This window comes from Macrobrachium nipponense, chromosome 2 (genome assembly GCF_015104395.2).
Source record: "Macrobrachium nipponense isolate FS-2020 chromosome 2, ASM1510439v2, whole genome shotgun sequence".
Classification (NCBI taxonomy): domain Eukaryota; kingdom Metazoa; phylum Arthropoda; class Malacostraca; order Decapoda; family Palaemonidae; genus Macrobrachium; species Macrobrachium nipponense.
Window position 1 is genome coordinate 104,252,911 of NC_087201.1, and position 16,295 is coordinate 104,269,205.

At 38.7% G+C, this 16,295-nt stretch overlaps 1 protein-coding gene across 2 annotated transcripts in view; it reads right to left on the reverse strand.

The window, feature by feature from the left end:
* Nucleotides 1-15,174, reverse strand: part of LOC135220877 (beta-alanine transporter-like) — a 361,428-nt gene extending 346,254 nt beyond the window's left edge. For both annotated transcript variants that reach the window (XM_064258478.1, XM_064258479.1), the window contains exon 1: nucleotides 15,006-15,174. The gene's annotated coding sequence lies outside the window, so the exon portion shown is untranslated. The remainder of the gene's footprint in view (nucleotides 1-15,005) is intronic.
* Between the last annotated feature and the right edge of the window lie 1,121 nt (nucleotides 15,175-16,295).

Genomic DNA, 16,295 nt, shown 5'->3' on the forward strand with positions numbered 1-16,295 from the left:
GGCTATCAGAAAAAGTGGGTTTGCATATTAATCATTAATGTCAATTAATTATTAATACTAAACACAGTACATTCATGAGATATTGTAATAGCCACAATGCCCTCTTAACTTCTCAAATTCTTTGCTTTTATTGGAAGAATGATGTCCGGTAGCAGGAAACAAACCCGCGACACCATAATCGCAACGAGGTCAGGTGGGCAAGGTGATCTTGTCGTGATTATGGTGTCCTGGGTTCGTTCCCCATTACCGGACATCATGATTTCTTTAAAAAATCTTTGAAGATGGAGCTCAAGGCTCTGTAGTGACAAGCGTATCCAAAAAAGACCAAAAAATTTGAGAAGTTAAGAAGGCATTGTGGCTATTAAAATTTTTTATGTATCTGGAAAAATGACCAGTAGACTACATACACAGTATATACATATTCATTCAAAATAACAAATCAAAGATCCCATCGGGAAAATTGTAATTAACGGCTAGTCGGCAAGAGCTCACAAACATGTGTCTTCATCAGAAGATGGCTGAAAGCAAAGTGGAGTGTTTACATCCAGACAGGCGGGCCTACCCGTCTACCAGACAGTAGTTACTGCCAAACCACCTCGATCAAGAATTTAATGGCCGTATTCGAGCATACGCTGAAAATAATTCCTAATGTAAAGGACCAAGGGTTTGTATATCGCGTAGGAGCAAATAAGACCTCAAGCTAAGAACCGACATTCTGATACGTGGTCAAGGTCGTCCCAGGGGCCGGACGAAGGACGACATCCCAGCAGGCCCACCAGAAACGAACTAAACGGTCAAGACCATCCCCAACCTCAATATCAAGAATTCAGGACGGGATGCTCCTCATACCGACAAGATATCATGATTAACTGTACAAATCTTCCAATTATTCATTATTAATGATTAATAATTGTCTGGGGGGGAGAACTTGTAAAAATCTTCTTTACCCGCTAAGCAGCAAGAATCACTCGTATAAGTTTGTATATAGGATTTCCTAGCCTTTACGTCGATATATAATTCACCAATGTACGTCCATAACGTCTTTTGTTATCGTCATTTCATTATAACTACTAAGAAACATTAATTCTTCTCTGTCTGCATGCAGATCACAAGACTTGGAGGTCAGGCACTCCGTTTCTGTCCAAACACTATGTATAACTTATTGCCCAGGTAATAAATCAGTTAGTTCATATATATATATATATATATATATATATATATATATATATATATATATATATAATATATATATACACACACATATATAAATATATATATATATAAATATATATATATATATGTATATATATATAATATTATATATATATATATATATATATATATATATATAATATATATAATATTTACAGCACTCAACAAGATATTAGGCCACTTAGCATCAAGCGGCCTAATATCTTGTCGAATTTTGAAGGAACGTTAAGTTATGAAGAAATTTCCTCAGTCCATTAGACCGCTTACAGGGTGTACAGAAAGGAGTGAAGCTTAGCACTTAACAAGGAGAGACCTTTAAGTCACTTGTTCGGAGTTTAATAAGAGCTGGTAATATATTTTTTATTCAGCACACCCAAAAACCGCAATTTCTGCCTACCACATATCACTTTATTATTGCCCCGTGACATTAAAATGGGCAAGACAGTGATTTGAGTCAACAGTTAAAAGCAGAGATATGTGCATTGAAGCAATCTAGCCTTAAACACAGGAGATATCAGATCAGCTGGGTGTGAGGAGGCTTTCAGTTTGGCACTGGGTAGCCAGATTTAACAAAGGTGGCAACCATGAGATTCCGTCTCAGATAAAGTACCATTGTATGCCTATGAAGACTTCTGATCGAAGTTTGACTGTTCTCAAGCATCAATTTATATATATATATATATATATATATATATATATATATATATATATATATAATACTGTAGGAAACTGAAATTTCCAAAGAAATAGCCAATCCGCAAGTATTACTTAATTAACCATTATACGTATATATACATATATATTTAATATGACAGCAGACAGTGGTAATAGTGTCACACTTCGGTACTCTAGTCCTAGCACGCAATCATTAAATACTTATTAATAAATAAAAAGTGAAAATAGTAATAGGCTAATGGACTGAAATCAATGAAAAGTGCTAGCAGCAAAATACAAAATTTTGATCATAAACAATTCACTAATCCATTTTATGCTTGTGGATGTTTTTGGCAGCCAGATGTAAAATAAGGCTGGAAAATTTTCCTGCCACGGTTTCGATGTAAACAAATCTCACATGGTTCATGTGAATTCACTTGTGATGGCAGTAAGGACAAAACCACCGATTACAAGGTGAAGATGCATTTCAGTTCAAAACATGACCCCAGGTATGACATCACACACTTTCACTAGTAACAGGCAACAAAAATATTTTATTGTGCTGATTAGCTACAACTACAATCTTGAGTAATATCAATAAAGGTTACATATGTAGGGTAAAGCACCGCTGTGCGACCATTGATCCGATGAAAGACCACTTTTTCACTCAATATTTAATTGGTGAAACAACAATACAATTAAAACTATTTAAGCATAACATTTAAATGATTGAAATTTCGTCTATAAAATTAGATATATGAAACTGCCATACGAAGTAAAATAAGCATGTGAAGTTTTCATAAAATACTGTGTTCAAGGCAGTTTTTAAATCCAATATGGCGAGGTATGGTTGTGAATGCAATTCGGTTCTGCAATCGCGGCGGGGCCATGTCCTTCCAAGCGCTCATTTGAACAATATTTGTATATATATGTAACATTTATTGATTTAACTAAAGACTGAAGCTGTGATCGGCACAATAAAATAACATTTTGTTGCCTATACTAGTGAAAGTATGATAAGTCTTATTCCCGGGGTCATGTTTTGAACTGAAATGCATTTTTACTTTGTAGTCGGTGGTTTTATCCTTACTGCCATCCCAACTGAAATGCCACAGTGTTTATTTGATTGTAATTTTACACATTTCGTTCTTTAATTCCCTGCAAATTCCACTTTAAATGCACGAGAGTTTTTTGTTTAGAGTAAAGACATGGCGGGAATAATTTTTCAGCCTTGTTTGAAAACATTTGGCAGCCAGAATCCACGAGTCGAGCAGGCGACGTTTTAGTGAATTATAAGAAAAAATGGTACTTATTTGCTATCACTTTTCATTTATTCAAGTCTGTAATTACAATTTTTACTTTCTAAAAAATAATTGTATGGCTGAAATAATTTGTTTTTAATTTTTAATAATTGTATGGATGAAACATATGTAACCTTTAATGCGTGCTAGGAATGGCAAGTCATCGTTGCCAATTTACTGGAACTTGACAAATAGGCCGATGCCTTTACAAACTGTTTCCATGAATTCTAGATGTCATAGTAATAATGCAATAATGATAAAATTGATCTAATATTTCTGTATATATATTACAAATAGATACGCTAAATTCCCTTACTTCCACAGGTTTGTGTAAATCTTACCCAAGTTTGGAGGGTAAACACAAACCATTGGCAAACAATGATAAAAAAAAAAAAAATAGGGAGGAGCGCGAACAAGCACCTAGCTAAGTTCTCAGCAAAACCAATGAAATTATGTCAGGACTCTGGTTACTTTTACAATAACAAATATTTTCAAATGAATTATCATGAATACGTAATCCATTTATGCAATTCATAACCTTATTCTGGTTTTTAACTAACTTTTTAAATGTTATCTAGAGCACTCCTCTTCTTCTTCCCAAATAATCGCCAAGTTTCCCCGGTCGCAAGTGTAAACACCATCGTCGTTTAAGATTGTTGTGAAGAAAATGTACCAGCGCCTATGGGTACAAGTGGTGTGCGGATTTAGCACAGGAAAATGGTAGTTTGTTTACACAAGTGACTCCGCAAACATCGAGATGACATCCATCTTCTATAGGTTAGGAGTTTTAAGTAAAAATTTTGAAAGCGTCATGGAAGTAAGTTAGCACTGCGCATGGCTAGACTTTCACACTTCTGTTTAATTGGAAATTATGGCTTTAATTTCTAACTTGGGAGAAAACACTTATACTTCGAGAGGTGTTGGCTTCCACGGAGGTTGGCTTGTGACTGACTGTCGCTGACATCTAATTCAAGTTACTGGAAGTGCTAATGTTATTATATTTGGGAAAGTGATCCCACAACTGTACAGGTGGTCGCCTGGCCACACATCGGTACGTAATTTACCCTGCGCAAATATTTTTCAAATGAGCGCTGGATTACATACCTATATACACAAATATTGTTCAAATGAGCGCTGGGAAGGTCGTGGCCTTTCTGTGAGGGAAGAGTGGCTCACATCCTGAAGGGCCACCATATTGGATTCAAAATTACCTTTGGCCACATCCTATTTTACAAAGACTTCACTGGTTACTTATCTAGTTCTTATGGCGTTTCATAGTTATATCTCATTGTGTTGATGAAACTTCAATCTTTTGAATGGTATGCTTAAAGATGTAATTGTATTTTTGTTTCACAAATTAAATATCGGGTGAAAAGGTGGTTTTTCTGCGCCCAATAGTATCTTGGCTATAGGGGAAACAACCGAGTGGACTATCTGGGCTAGTCTTGCCCGTTCGTTGACCCACCTTCCAGAAAAAGTTATTTAACATGTCCTGACACCAGAGATGGACACCAGTCACAAGTCATCGGTTGTGGAAGCAACACCTCGAGACCTCTACTTTCCATTGAAATAAGAGTTTTCTCTCAGGTACAAAATAATGTCATGATGAAACAGAGGTTAATGAATGTCTAGCCATGCGCAGTGCAAACTTACCTCCATGACAGCCCCATGACGCTTTCGAAATTTTTACTTAAAACACCTTACATGTAGAAGACTGACGCCATCTCAATGTTTGCAGAGTCACTTGTGTCAATAAACTTTTCATTTCATGAGCTAAATCGGCACACCTCTCGTACCCATAGATGCTGGGACACTTTCCTCACAACAATCTTAACCCTCTTACGCCAAAGCCCTAAAAAATCAAAACGTCTCCCGTATGCCGGGCCCAGGTTTGGAGTGAGCGCGGAAGTGGAAAAAATAATTTTTTCAAAAAATCACAGCTGGCGTAGTTGTGAAGATTAAGAGTTCATTTTTGGCTCCTTTTTTGTCATTGCCTGAAGTTTAGAATGCAACCATCAGAAATGAAAAATAATATCATTATCATATGTAAATAATGCGATATGGATGGGGGTAGCGAAAAAAAAAAATTCTACATATTGTATTCAAATCACGCTGTGCAGAAAACGGTCAAAGCTAACCAGTTACTTTTTTTTGCGTTGTATTGTACACTAAATTGCGATCATTTTGATATATAATACATTGTAAAACAATAAAAGCAACACCGGAAAAATATTATCACAAAATGATGTACGAATTCGTAACGCGCGGACGTAAAAAAATATTTTTTTCAAAAAATTCACCGTAAATCACAATATTGTTCTAGAGACTTCCAATTTGTTTCATAATTAAGACAAATGATTGAATATTATGATACTGCAAGAGTTTTAGATTAAAATTGCAGATTTTGACCATTTCGGACGAGTTAAAGTTGACCGAATGTCGAAATTTTTATATATATTTTTTTTATATGCACATATTTCGGAAATGGAAACAGCTACAACCTTTAATTATTTTTTTGTTGTATTCTTCATGAATTTGCGCACATTTTGATATATGAAACTCTATAAACGGCTAATATGAAAAGGAGTTAAAATATTAGGATAATGCGATCTACGCATTTCCGAGATTTTCGGCCGTGAAGCGGCGCGCGGAGGGAAGAAAGATATTTTTTTCAGAAATTCACCATAAATCACAATATTGTTCTAGAGACTTCAAATTTGTTTCAAAATGAAGATAAATAAATGAATATTACTAAGCCGTAAGAGATTTAGCTTACAATTACGTTTTTCGACCATTTCGATTGCGTCAAAGTTGACCGTACGTAGTTTTTTTTCCAATTATCGTAATTTATATGCAGATATTTCAGAAATGAGAAAAGCTACAACTTTTAATTATTTTTTGTTGTATTCTTCATGAATTTACGCACATTTTGATATTAGAAACTGTTATAAACGGCTAATATGAAAAGGAGAAAAATATTAGGATAATGCGATCTACGCATTTCGGAGATTTTCGGCCGCGAAGCGGCGCGCGGAGGGAAGAAAGATATTTTTTTCAGAAATTCACCCATAAAATCACAATATTGTTCTAGAGAACTTCAAAAATTGTTTCAAAATGAATAGAAATAAATGAATATTACTAGGCCGTAAGAGATTTAGCTTACAATTACGTTTTTCGACCATTTAGATTGGCCGTCAAATTGACCGTACGTAGTTTTTTTTTCCAATTATCGTAATTTTATATGCATATTTCAGAAATGAGAAAAAAGCTACAACCCTTTTATTATTTTTTGTTGTATCTTCATGAATTTTGCGCACATTTTGATATATGAAACTCTATAAAAACGGCTAATATGAAAAGGAGAAAATATTAGGATAATGTGATCTACGCATTTCGGAGATTTTCGGCCGCGAAGCGGCGCGCGGAAGAGGGAAGAAAGATATTTTTTCAGAAATTCACCATAAATCACAATATTGTTCTAGAGACTTCAAATTTGTTTCAAAAATGAAGATAAATAAAATGAATATTACTAGGTCGTAAGAGATTTTAGCTTACAATTACGTTTTTCGACCATTTCCATTGCATCAAAGTTGACCGTATGTAGTTTTTTTTCCAATTATCGTAATTTATATGCAGATATTTCAGAAATAAGAAAAGCTACAACCTTAATTATTATTTTTTGTTGTATTCTTCATGAATTACGCACATTTTGATATATGAAACTGTATAAATAAAAAACGGCTAATATGAAAAGGAGAAAATATTAGGATAATGCGATCTACGCATTTCGGAGATTTTCGGCCGCGAAGTGGCGCGCGGAGGGAAGAAAAGATATTTTTTTCAGAAATTCACCATAAATCACAATAATGTTCTAGGGACTTCAAATTTGTTTTCAAAATGAAGATAAATAAATGAATATTACTAGGCCGTAAGAGATTTAGCTTACAATTGCGTTTTCGACCATTTCGATTGCATCAAAGTTAACCGTACGTAGTTTTTTTTTCCAATTATCGTAATTTATATGCAGATATTTCAGAAATGAGAAAAGCTACAACCTTTAATTATTTTTTGTTGTATTCTTTCATGAATTTGCGCACATTTTGATATATGAAAACTCTATAAAAACGGCTAATATGAAAAGGAGCAAATATTAGGATAATGCGATCTACGCATTTCGGAGATTTTCGGCCGCGAAGCGGCGCGCGGAGGAAGAAAGATATTTTTTCAAAATTCACCATAAATCACAATATTGTTCTAGAGACTTCAAATTTATTTCAAATGAAGATAAATAAATGAAGATTACTAGACTGTTATGTATTTTGCTTATTCCCAAAATACCAAACATAAAAAAAAATTAAAGATATATATATATATATATATATATATATATATATATATGATATATATATATATATATATATATATAATATATACATATATATATATATTATATAAAAATATATATATAGTATATATATATATATATATATATATATATGTATGTGTTTCTTTATTTATTACATTTCCCGATTCTGGTACGAATACATAAATAAAAAGGAATGCAGGTGACACTTTCTTTTTGCATACAATGAAAGAAATATCGTATTCATGCATAGATACTGAGATATAAAAACTTGAAAATAAATAAAAAATAAATATAAAACAAATGCAGAATACTCACTCCTAATCCTGACTCTTCCTTCTATTCTTGTTTTCTCCCTCCTCCATTGAAGAGTCTTGCATTTTTTTCCTCTCGACATGACGAGGTACAGGTGGAGGAGGGAGATGCGCGCCCTTACGGCCGCTGGGATAGGGCGCGGTCCCGTGCGCCCTCCCTTGACCGCCGCTGAGTCGCACTCCAATAGAAGACCGCACTGTGGTATTTGCGGTCACACTCCCCGAACCTGCATAGAGCTATCTTGCAGGTGCGACAGAAGAACCGGGTGTCTCTCCTTCTGCCATTCATATGGCACACCCGGCACCGTTTCTGCCTGCGCCCTTCTAGGAGATCCAGTGTGTGATCCCCTGGCATCAGCCGACACGGAGGGTCCACTACCCGACGAGAAGAAGGGGCGTCGGGTGGGGGCATCAGCAGGGGCGGCGGCAGCAGGGGCGTCTGCAGCAGGGGCGGCGGCAGTAGGGGCGTCAGCAGCAGGGGCGTCGGCAGCAGGGGCGGCAGCAGCAGGGCGTCAGCAGCAGGGGCGTCGGCAGCAGGGGCGGCGGCAGAAGGATGACCGATAGGTAGGCACCCCTAAGGTCTGCCCTTTCCTCTATGGGTAGATCTACAGCTCGGGGCAGGGGGGGCAGACATGGAAGGCCACTCATTGGGATCAAAGTTGATGAGGGCTTCCCCGGCTGCCTCGAGGAACTGTAAGTGGCTCATCCTCCGTAGATCGGGACCGTAGTACCCACAGTAGAGTACGTAGGCATTTTGGAGGGCCAACTGCAGAATGTATTTCAGGAGCTTTTGGGTCCATCCATCCTGGTTCTCCTGGCGAAGGGATAATATTGGATGAGTTGATCAAAGAGATCAACTCCTCCCATGTGCCTATTGTAGTGCCCAATGACGGTAGGGCGCTCTACACGAAACTGCTCATACACAACTCGGCCCTGTCGACGCCCGCGCACGATCTCCTCTTGGGACAGGTTCATGGCTCGTCGTAATCATGGGGACGAGTCGGACACCCTTCCAACAGATGACGAAGACAGCTCCCTTCCGCCGCCACTGTGTCTCTCCTCTTGCCAGATGTTGCTGATGGCTAGCGTACCTCTTGAGGGAATTCGGGGCCCCACGCACCAACCGAAGGGTACCACTGACGTGAACACCTGCATCATACAGTTCCTGGACCAGGGATACCGAGTTATAATAATTATCCATAAATTGGTGGTATCCCTGGTTACGAAACGATCCACAAGCCCGAAAACAGTTTCACGCATCGTGGAGAAGACCCCGGAATACACCGAAAAGTCCACGACGTAGCCAGTGTTGGCCTCGGTAATAAAAAAAAATTTCACGCCATATTTCTTCGGCTTCTGGGGTTATACACTTTGATGCTTAGACGTCCTTTGTAAGGCATCATCCCCTCATCTAAAGAAAGGTTCTTTCCAGGAATCACCAGAGTTTTACAGCGTTCACGAATATATTCCAACACTGGGCGCACTAAAATGAGGCGATCAGAGTTATTCCGGGGTATGGCCCTTCGGTTGAAGGCGTTGAAATATCTGTCCAACGCCAGGAAAGTATCACGGGGCATAATGCCGGGCACATTGGGCGTACTTAAAAAAAAAATTACACCTCCAATATATCCTGACGTCGGCAGCAGGAATCAATCTAAAAAAAAATGCGGAGCCCCAAAAAATGCGCCAAGTCAGGGAGGTTGCAGCCTCGCCAGTGATATGATAATGTCGTGCGTAGTTCATCACGGCAATACCGGCGTAGTCCGCCGTCTCTGCTACCAGGTACTCCAGCAATTCCCGCGTAAGGAAAAGCTGAACAAAACCCAGAGCAAGTCAGGGGAACAGGTACGGTGAGCCCAGGATTTGCCGTAAATGGATGCATGGTAGGTGGTGGTGTGGGGTCCTCTGTCCACCATCGTCGCTCTCGGACGACCCTTGGCTAGCACGACTATCCGACCTTCTACGTGCCCCTGCGCGCTGCGCGCGGGGGCACGAGCGCGGGCACGAATTTCCCACACGAACCCCCCTCACTGGCCCATCTCCCTCACTCAAGCCTTCGCTTTCTGTATCCTCATCATCATCGCCAACAAAACTTGATCCTAAATCATCGTCCTCCCCCTCCTCAGATTCCCCCTCATAAGCACTAAAACTACTAAATTCTAGTTCACTTTCGGGATGTGACCCTCGAACGACATTGGGGGCAAATAATCCTCGTCATCACTATGATCGGGAGTAATGTCCTCGTCACTGGATGACCAACCGCCATCAAAATGAGGACTTGCCAAATGCTCTCGATCGAGCTCCGATAAATAATCGTCAATGTCCCTTGGTTTGAGCCCTCCCAAATTCCTACGAATGCCCCTAAGGACGGCACGAGCTTCCTTGGGGTTACTAACGGCAAATGAGACACATTTCGAAGCACTTTCACCGACAGTGGTTGCACAGAACGGCGTTGAGGAGCGAGGTCAGGTTGGGTGCTGGTCCTTCGCCAGCATCCAAGTCCAAAACTCTTCTAACACGATCCCTTCCGACGGGTAAAACGCGCCTTTCGCGTGTCATACGACGGTCAGACATCTCTATGAACGTTCTGTACCAACACAAATGTTCAAAGTCTCGCAACAAGCTCAGTCAAACACGATTGCGGCAAAAAGATCACTGACGGATGATGCTACGATGATGCTGGCTGGAGCGAGAAGGAAGGATTCCGCGCATGCGCACTTGGGTCACGCTTTGAAACAAAATAACACCTCGATCCGTGAACTCCCAGCATCCCCCAAGGCGCGTGATTCAAAAGTTTTCGGCTGGTAGGCCTATAAGTATTTTTCCGCGAATTTAAAAAAAACTTTTTTGAGTCGACGTATGGTACGTCCAATCGGGCATACGGGAGACATTTTGACTCGACGTTTAATACGTCCAATCGGCATCGGGAGACTTTTGACTCACGTTTAATATCCAATCGGCGTAAGAGGGTTAAACGATGACGACGTTCGCCCTCATGTCCAAGGAAACTTGCGATTTTTCAGGAGGAAAGAATAAGAATGTGCTGGATAATTTTGAAATAAATAGTTAAATTTATTACGTATTCATGACAACTAATTTGAAAATATTTGTTGTTGAATAAGTAACTAGATTCCCGACTCAAATATCAAAGGTTTTGCTGTGAACAGTAGCTACAGTGTTGTTTGCACTCTCCTATTGTTTATCAGTGTTGCCAATCGGTATGTGTTTACCCTCCAAACTTGCGTATCTATTTGTAGTACATATACATAGAGCAATTTTATCATTATTGCATTACCATGACAATTAGAATTCATGGAAACAGTTTGTAAATGCATGTGTATAATTACAATCAAATAAGCATTGTGGAGTTTCATTTGTGATGTCAGTAAGGATAAAATCACTGATTACACGGTAAAAATCAATTTCAGTTCAAACCATGACCACCTCAGGAATAAGACATCTCATACTTTCACTAATATGGGCAACAAAATATTGTTTTATTGTGCTGATTACAACTGCAATCAATAAGTGTTACATATATGGGTACGCCAATACTGTTCGAGCGCTGGGAAGGACGTGGTATCGATACCGAACATGAAAGGGACCGGATGCGAATGACGTCATATTGGAATTGAAAACTGCATTGAAAACATATTTTACGAAGACCTCACATGCTTATTTTAGTTCGCATGGAGCTTTCATACCTATATCACATAATGTTGACGAAACTTCAATCTTTTGAATGGTATGCTTAAAGATGTAATTGTATTCCTGTTTCACCAATTAAATATCGAGTGAATACGGATGATCACCTGAGTAAGACTGACTCAAGGGATGCAGGCTTATTCGGACCTTGGCTGATTCGTACCGTGGCTGATTCGGACCTTAATCTTGGCTGATTCGGACCATTTGCTAGGCTGATTCGGACCCATACTAATAATTTTATATTATACCAATGGGTATTTCTATATAAGCATTCCGTATCGTTCGTCCCCGCGAATACGAAAGCCACCAGGAATTGGGGCGTCAAATGTATTTCGCCGTGTTTAGTACGAGCCCTGGGGGTTAATTACAGTCGTCCGAATAAATATTACTTAAAATTCTTGTTCAGGAGGTAAAACTGCATAGAAAAATTGGCCAATCATATGAAGGTCCGAATAAGCCTGGATAAAGGTCCGAATGAGCCGGTACGTGGTCCGAATCAGTCAAGGTCCGAATAGCTAAGTCTGTTCCGACTCAAGGCGGTTGTTTCTCCTATACCGGTAAAACATCAAAGCAGCCACGCAGGCCAGCTACCATCAGTGCAAGCCACCCTCCGAAAAAGTACATTATAACGCGTCCTGACACCCGAGATGGGCATCAGTCGCGACTTGTTGTTGGTGAGAAACGGAGCTAAAGACCTCTACTCTCCTTTCGAAGTAAGTATTTTCCCCAAAGTTAGGAAATTAATTGGCCAAATTTTAAGATTTTAAACAGATTTAAACAGAGGGTACTGAAATGGCGCCCACGGCAGTGGAAATCTCACCAAAACGCTTTAGAAATTTTTACTTACAACTAAAAATGTTTCGAAGATTGACGCCATCTCGATGTTTACGAGTAGCTTGTGTCAATAAACTAACCATTTCCTGTGATAAATCCGCACACCACTTGTACCCACAGACGCTGGAGCACTTTTATCACAACAATCGAAACACGATTTCTCACCCTCAACAACAAGCCAGGCGTAAACAGCTGTTGGGGTAGAAGATGACGAGAAGCGTTCTCTTGGCTAATTTTTAATAAGTAGTAAAACATCAATATTTTTACATATTTATGATGATTAATTTGAAAATATTCGTTATTGAAAAAGTAACTCGCCTCTGACTCAAATTTAAGTAATTATTTTTTCTGAATTAGAACGTTCTTTCAAGTTCTGTATTATGACGTCACGACATCTTGACTTTCGTACCTATTGTAAATAATTGCTATACTCAACTGTCATTGCAGAACAGTTTACCAGTTATTCGTGCAGATTGTTATCAGCTATACATGTAATTGTTATAATCTTAATGCGCATATATATCTTTATTATTTACTTTTTGGATATATGAAGATGTTTTTACTGCTGGATTATCGCCGTAGTGTGACGCAATCGTTTTCGGTCCATGGGCCTCTGTCTGTTTTCGCACCATAAGAAATTATGGGGCCGAATTTGCAATGACCAGAAAGTCGTTAAAAGAAAGGTTAGTTGCATTGAGGGGCATATGTTTTGACTGAGAAAAATACAAATTTATTCATAGCTAGCTTGTAAAAAATACTTGGTTATAAAAACTTGATTGACAACTAAGCAGCATGTCTACTATGGGTTTCAGAGACAGTGCAAGCACGTTTTGGGCAATACCTATTTCTGTAACGAAACACTCGTAACAGAACGAGATTTTGCTATAGTGCATTACACCCAGTGCCGTAATTTATAAGGGTATCGTGAATCACTAATCGTAAAAAGAATAACGACACTTGTCCTTGTACCAAGAGACAAAAACTCCATTATGCAGAAATGGATACGAACACGCGTAATAAAGCTCCACCTACCCTCTCCCCCCCCCCCCCCCCCCCCCCCCCCCCCCACCCCCCCCCCTCCACCGCCATCCCTTTTCTTCTTCGTTCCTCCGCCTTCCTTTCTCTCTCTCTCTGTTGCCATTCGGTATGTGTTGACCCTCCAAACTGGGTATAAGACTACACACAAAACGTTGAAATTGGTGAAATTAGGCTATGTATTGGAAGTATATATACATAAATATTAAAGCAATTTTATCATTATTGCATTACTATGACAACTAGAATTCATGGAAACAGTTTATAATAATGGAACGGCGTATGTGTGAAGCCTCCACTAATGTGGCAACGATGATTTTGCCATTCTTAGCATGCAAACATTAAAGCATGCAAACATTAAAGGTTCAATTTATTTCTGGCATACGATTATTTAAGAAATTCAAAATACTAATAAAGACTGAAATCAATGAAAAGTGCTAGCAAAAACAAAAAAGCAAAAAAAAAAAAAACGTAGTCGTTCCTCTATGCACTTTTCCGTATTCGTTCCTCTATGGTTTTCGGCAGCCAGATGTACGAAAACGTTAGAAACATTTGATTTTATCTACGTTAGAAATATCTGTAATTTTTCGGGGTAATTTGGTTGCTAAAAAGGGATAATATACATGAATTAAATCAAAATTTTTAAATAACAATGTAAATTTAAACTAAATAACGAGTAAAGTAAACAGTTTAGGGAATAAAACTTTGCAGTTTCGTCGTCTGTCGTCGTCTGTCGTCGTCTGCTGTTTGTAATTGTGTTTATGGCTGGCGCGCGCTTAGAAACCAGGAACAGCAACGGGTTTAAAGTGCAATGTGGAGTGAACTGAGACCAAAATGTGTATAATAACAATCAAATAAGCACTGTGGAGTTTCAGTTGATGATGGCAGTAAGGATAAAAACCGCCGATTACAAGGTAAGAATGAATTCAGTTCCAACCATAACCCCGGGAATAACAAGTTTCATACTTTCACTAATATAGGCAACAAAATGTTGTTTTATTGTGCTGATTACAACTGCAATCTTGAGTAAGATCAATAAACGTTACATACATACGCTAACATTGTTCAAATGAGTGCTGGGAAGGCTGGGGAAAGATGGTGTCCGTCACTGATGAGAACCGTCCATGAAAAACGTAGCCGCCATATTGGATTTCAAAACTGCCTTGAAAACATATTTTACGAAGAGCTCACATGCTTATTTTAGTTCGTATGGGGCTTTCATATATCACAATATGTTGACGAAACTTCAGTCTTTTAAATGGTATGCTTAGAGTTGCAATTGTATTCATGTTTCACCATTAAATATCGAGTGAATAAGACCCGTCACCGTGATGAGGGTTGGCCTGAACTGATGTTTCCCCCTAGTAGGTAGGAGTATGGGCAGCCCAATTTTGGATAGCTTAATGATATAGCCTATCTAAATATAAAATAATGCAGCTAACCCTTTACCCCCTACCTGAATGCCTCACGCTTTTGGCCCATTTACTGGTATATTTAACTACGTTTTCATTCAGGTGTTGGTTATACAAAATTTCAAGTAAAAGAAGTGAAAATCTAGACTGATAGGGTAAGCTTTCAGGTACTTACCTCAACACCACCATATTGCTTCACTGAACACCATCAGCACTTCTGGTTATCGTTTACATTATAACTAAAAACACTATAATTATCAGCCATCGCCATTATTAATATGAACCCCTACTGCCGACACTACAAAAGATCATTCCTAACAGTTATCAGCGAACGTGACATCACCACGACCACTTGTAAACAAACATGGCGGAGTAACTTGTGACGTCATCAGTTACGGGTGGGATTGACAGAAACCACTAGTCTTTTCCCGACATACGTTCAAAGATAAAGTTGTTATTTCATAAACCTGCTGCAGGTAGGAGTTATTCTGGTTGCTCTCAGTTTTGAGAAATCTTTTAAACGAAAGCGATCACAGAGAATTAGGAATCGGAATTTTATAAAATTCAGTGGTGATTGTGACGTTCTTGATCATGTTTGTTTTCAAAGAAGTTCGGAAAACATTATATAAAAGACTCAACTCTTGAGACTTCATTGACGCTGTCAGAGTGAAAACTACGGTGTTTACCTGAGCACGATAATAAAACCCGTGATTGTCATAAATATTCATAACATATTTTCATATACAAAAGGAAAAATAATCATCTGAGGCTCACAAGATTGACTTGCTTTTATCTTAAAGAATATTGTCTTGTTATGAAAGACATCAAGAGCAAGGACAATATTCATCAGGCTCATTGCCATGGCTACTGCTACTTTGGAAAGATTCTATCCTAACTGTATCAAATGATTATTTTTTTTCTATAGTTCACAAATCTTTGTACCTAAAGACTTGGTTTCTTTTTGTATTGCATCCCGCTGTCGTTGATAACAGATGTCTATGGCATTTGCAAGATTATATAATGTTTCCGGAATGTGCTTGGTACCTACTAGCTCACCCCTATCTCCCAACGGTTATCCATGGAGCTGAGTTGCCAATTTTATATGGCATTCACTGGCTGTCACCGGATAAAAATACTGACCAAACCAAATGTTCCTCAACTTCATTAATTATTACCCAGCTGCGATGTCACGAATAGGCTTCGTCATGAAGAAGTCAATCAATATTTCAAGGAGGTCTTATAGTATGTATTTCTGTGTTCCGTCACTAATGTCATGAGCTACAGAAAAATCTTGAACGAGTTTCCATGGAATCTACAATTTTGCAGAGGAGTTTTTATGTAAAATTAATCCCACATGGTAAGAAGTCATTTCAGGTATGTTCTGGCAGTGGATCATAAGGACTTTAAGGTCTTCAGTCAGTAGAAAGGGACGGGCTGTTCGAAGTTTGTCCACTCATACTGTCAG